The sequence below is a fragment of the Zingiber officinale genome, chromosome 11B (assembly GCF_018446385.1).
Source record: "Zingiber officinale cultivar Zhangliang chromosome 11B, Zo_v1.1, whole genome shotgun sequence".
In the NCBI taxonomy this organism is placed as follows: domain Eukaryota; kingdom Viridiplantae; phylum Streptophyta; class Magnoliopsida; order Zingiberales; family Zingiberaceae; genus Zingiber; species Zingiber officinale.
The window spans coordinates 22997169-23002318 of record NC_056007.1 but is presented as its reverse complement, the minus strand read 5'-3'; the positions used below and the strand labels follow the sequence as shown (position 1 = coordinate 23002318).

General features: G+C 36.9%; 1 long non-coding RNA gene across 1 annotated transcript; it reads right to left on the bottom strand.

Annotated features, from left to right (window-relative positions):
- Nucleotides 1-3148: 3148 nt before the first annotated feature.
- LOC122035395 lies at nt 3149-4730 on the bottom strand. Its single transcript, XR_006126971.1, has 3 exons — nt 4173-4730; nt 3960-4087; nt 3149-3167 (listed from the first exon to the last, which is right to left on the bottom strand). It is a non-coding gene; the product is annotated as an uncharacterized LOC122035395 (long non-coding RNA).
- Nucleotides 4731-5150: the final 420 nt, after the last annotated feature.

Here is a 5150-nt window from a genome sequence, read left to right as displayed (position 1 = left end):
CTAATATAAACTCCAAACATTCTAACAGTGTCCTAATGAAAAAAAATAAATAACAACAATTTTAAAAGTCCCCTTTAGAAAAGTTGTATCCTGTTCCGTGTCAACTGGCACGGAGCAATACCTTCTTATAAATGAGGTATAAATACATTTTAACACCAGATATACCTTCTCCCCAGTCAGAACTTCACAAGGAACGTGATTTCAGGTAAATCCAAGTAGGGGAGGGCCATCAGTGGATTTTGGTCAAAACTCACTAATGGACCTAGACACCTCTGATTCGACCCGTTTCAGTTTGTGTAATATTCCGGAGTTGCAAGGACTCCAAATCTGCTGGAAAATCGTTATTTAAAGCTCTATAGGTGTAGGGAAAAAAATAAAATATAATCAACCTCCGTTGGGCCTGATATAATTCAATATCAGGCCCAACGTGGGCCTGATATGAGTGCATATCAAGCACAACGTGGGTCTGGTATCGTATCGTTTCATAAAATATTAAATATCCATAGTATTTTAAGGCAAAAACTTGTAGAGAATGTAAATTAAGTTACGTAGTGTAGGTAGTTTTATATGTTTGTATGTAGTCTTTGTTGTTTAATACAGTATTATGTATTATATGAGAAGAGAATAAACTGGAACTGGAATATTAATTATATTACATAGTGATTAGTCAAATATAAGTCACAATATCCTGTGACATCCAAATTGCTATTCTGGTGCTTATCAGTGAAAAGAGAGATAATGTATATAAGTTGTACTGCACACCATATCTATCTTCTCAAAACTAAAAACATGGTAACGGTTGGGATTGTTTAGAAAATCAAATAGGATCGGACCAAAACTCGGTTTCAAGATCACAAGGTAGGTTTTGAAATTTGAATTAGGCTTGTAAATATGGAACACCAAAGTAACTAAGTTACGGGGAAAAAAAATTGGTTCTTAGTCCTGAAACTGCAAGAGGGACTGTTCTGTGGAAAATGGCACGGAGTCATACCTTCTAATCTATGGTGTATAAATTCTGTTTGACACCATATATATCATCTCCCCACCAAGACCTTCACAGGGGACTTGATTTCATGTAAATCCAAGTAGGGGAGGGTCATCAATGGGTTTTGTTCAAAACCCACTAATGTACCTAGACACCTCTGATTCGACCCATTTAAGTTCGTGTGGGATTCTGGAATTTTAAGGACTCCATCGGTGCTAGCAAATCATGGTTTAAAGCTCCAGAGCTGTGGTGGCACGTGATGGAAAAAAAATAGGCATCGTTTGGGCCTGATATGCTTGAATATCAGGCCCAACGTGGGCCTGATATGATTGCATATCAGGCCTAATGTGGGCCTCATATGAGTGCATATCAGGCCCAACGTGGGCATGATATGACAGCATATCAGGCCCAAAGTGGGCCTGGTATGGTATCCTTTCTTATAAATTTATACTATCTCCCCCTTTCTATAAACTCAAAATGTGCTACCATGATCCTTATGAAAAAATCAAAAATAAATAAAATTAGAAGGTGCTACCATAGGGTTTAAGTCTATAGCATGGCCATAAGTGGAATATGTGGCAACTGGCACGGAGCCATACCTTCTAATCCATGGTGTATAAATTCTTTTTGACACCATATATACCATCTCCCCACCAAGACATTCACAGGGGACTTGATTTCATGTAAATCCAAGTAGGGGAGGGCCGTCAGTGAATTTTGGTCAAAACCCACTGATGGACCTAGACACCTCTTATTCAACCCATTTCAGTTTGAGTGGTATTATGGAGTTCGAAGGAATCCATAGGTGCTAGCCAATCATGCTTAAAAGCTCCATAGGTGTGCTGGCAAGTGATGGAAATAAATACAAATTCAAGCACCGTTGGGCCTGATATGCTTGAATATCAGGCCCACCGTGGGCCTGATATTAAATAGTATTATTTCAAAATAATAATAATTAATTAATCTTACACATAAATCGAGTCGATTAAATTTAAAATAAAATAAATAATGGGATATCAGGCCCAAGTTTCAATATACAAAAGTGCACACTCTCCTACTTCGGTCGTCATCTTCTTCTCGAAGCCATTCTACGCAGCACCGTTCGAGGCATGACTCTACCTTCACCAGCATTCGAGAATCAGTTTCGTGCGTAGATCGGTTGCTCATTTAGTTATGCTTTCTATAACCGTTTAACCTAGGGTTTGTGTGGGCGTGTTAGAATAAGAGCGTAGTCGTTATTACGGGATCTAAGAGTTGTTTTGCTGGGCGTGGTTATACAGTAGCTAGGTTCGCAATGGCAACAAAAGAAGCGTCAACAAGTGTGAGTACTGATGCAACGCCCAAGGCCCCCTTGCTCAAGGGATTTCCAAATATTTTGGCTGTAAGTCCGATTACACATATATATCACGATATTTCACTACAAGAAAACAGGGCTTTAGAGACGAAAAAATCTGTCTCTGAAAATCATTTTTCCGTCTCTAAAGAAAGTTTGAGACGGAATATTCCGTCTCAAAAATCCGTTAGTGAAAGCCCCATAGCTAATTTTGAAACGGAAATATTCTGTCTCTAATTTTTGAAACGGATGAAAAAACTGTTTATAAATCTGTTTCAAGTTAACAAAATAAAATTAATTTCAAATGTAAATTCTGTCTCTAATTTTATTTTAAATCTGTTATTAATCCTGTTTATAAATCTGTTTACAATTCTATTTATAAATCTGTATATAATTTTATTTTTAAATTTATCACTAAATATTATTATATTACTTTTTTATATTTTTCATCAATATATTTAAATAATTCTTCATTTCAAATAAATTAAAATTATTAAAAAGAAATAACTTCTAATTGCAAATGTATTATACAATTAATATTAAAATAAATAAATATTTACATTATCCAAACAAATTTGACCAATAATCAAACTATAAAGATCAAATTTTCCTAGATATAAATGATTTGTATATTCCATTTCTTGAATCATCTCCGAATCATCTCCTTGAGATTTTCTTCCCTCTATAATAACAAGTTTTTTTTCTCTTTCAATAATTTGTTCCTCTATCCTCGAGCTAATAACATGCATGCCTTTATTTTCTTCTTTTGCCCTCCCTGTCTTCGAATTCCATGAGATAAATTGCTTCTCTTGTACAGATTAATGAACCAACCAATTTTGTTGAGAAAATCTAACAAATCAAAATATGAAACAAGTCTTACAATATCAGAATTTTTAATACAAATAAATTAAAATTATACAAAAGTCATAATCAATATCAATGATCACCCACTAATTAGTCCATAGTTGTCAATGCTAAAGAATTAACAAGTCATGAAGACTCTTTTGGCTTTGAAACAATAGGCATCACAAAACCATAAAAATTAGGTCAGTGTGAACAAATACTTAAGTAGGATTTTCTTCAAATTTGAATCTTAAACTTAGAATCTCTAAGTACATAAAACAAAATCAAATACAAGATAATAGAAAATTTTGGATTCTAAGACTAAGATTTGAAATAGCAAAGCAACTATGAAATCAAACCTAATGAATAAAATACAATTGCAGAAAATAATAGTCAACATGAAGTAATTAACGAAACTAAGCATGGAACAAAACCTAGAGCATTAAAGAAACCTAATCTAACTTAACCTAATTGAATTTAAATGAAGACATAAAACTTAACAATTGAAAGAGCAATACAAAGCAAGAGTTAAGTAAACTAAGATGCATCAGATAGAACCTAACTATTGAAAGAGACATTTCACCGAACGTGAAATGAACACATGACATGCAAAAATTAGAACCTAACTACGGAATATTTTATCAAACAAGTTGGGTGCATGAAACAATTAAAGCCAAGTGTGTGCATTCTAATTAAGGGAGATCAAGTTTGATATAAGCATTCAATAAGAAACATAACACACATCCAACATGATAAAAAGAAACAACCTAATAAATCTGATCAGGTTCAGATTACTACCCTTATCAGCAGTTTGTGGCTCTTTCGACGATGGTAAATCTGTCCAACAACCCTCACCGCCTCAGAATTCACAGATACACGACAGTGGCACAAATCCAAGCACAAATGGGGTCACCGCAGCAATGGATCTGCAATCCAGAAGATGCCAATCCGTTGATAAGTTGTGACGGCTGTCAAACAGGGAAGAGGAATAGAGATGACAACATCTCATACCTCCTTGTGGCTGACCGGATGGCCACGGCACAATTGAAGGGGGCAACGCGTGGTAACCCCTCGCAACTGCTGATACGCGGAAGAACAACCCTACTCTCCTGTGTACTCAGCTCTCCGACGGTGGCAGATGGAAGAGGAAGAAGTGGCAGCCGGTGAAAGAGATGGCGGCGACGCTAGCCGCCCAAAATTGCAGGTACTGTGGTCGGATGCGATGACGTCGGCTGCATCTAGGGCAGAGACGCAAGGGGAAAAGTAGAAGAGGATCGGGCCGCCTGATAGCCCAGAGAGCTTGGTGTTGGTGAGGCTCGCGGAGAGAAAGACTGCTGTCAGCGGTGCTCTCGTGACAATCGGCGTGGTGAGGACCTCCGCGACGAGGAGACGACGGCAGAGGAGGGAAGATGACGCGGAAGAAGAGAAAGGGGCACCGGTTGGAGAAGATGAGGAGAAGAAGAAGAGCAGAGAGTAAACACGGCGTGAGAGAGGAGGAAGAATCGGGGCGGCGACGAGATAAGGTGAGGAAGGATTCGACGATTAGAGAGGAATAGGGCACGGTGAGGAATTATAACCATTAATTAAATTAGATAACTAGGTTTATTTTAATTAAAACCTAAGTAATTTCTTTTATCAACTCCTACTTAAATTGGATATTCCAAATAGATTTTTCTCAAGTGCAAATATGCCCCCTCCAATTATATCTAGCGAGCTCTGAAAAATTCCTAAAAATGTCTAAAAATTCCGTTAAGATTATTTCCCAATTAAATCTTATTATTTAATTATTATTATTATTTTTTTATTGTCGTATTTTACAATAAAAGTGCACAATTATTAGTAAAAATCAATAAAAATAATAAGAATTCAAGGACTGTAGGGTGGACGACCTCACGGTCGCATGAGGGGGCTAATTGAAAAGGTCACGAACCTTGCGGCCTTGAGAAGCAACTGTAGACAACCTTAAGTGGTTACGATCGCCCTCACAAC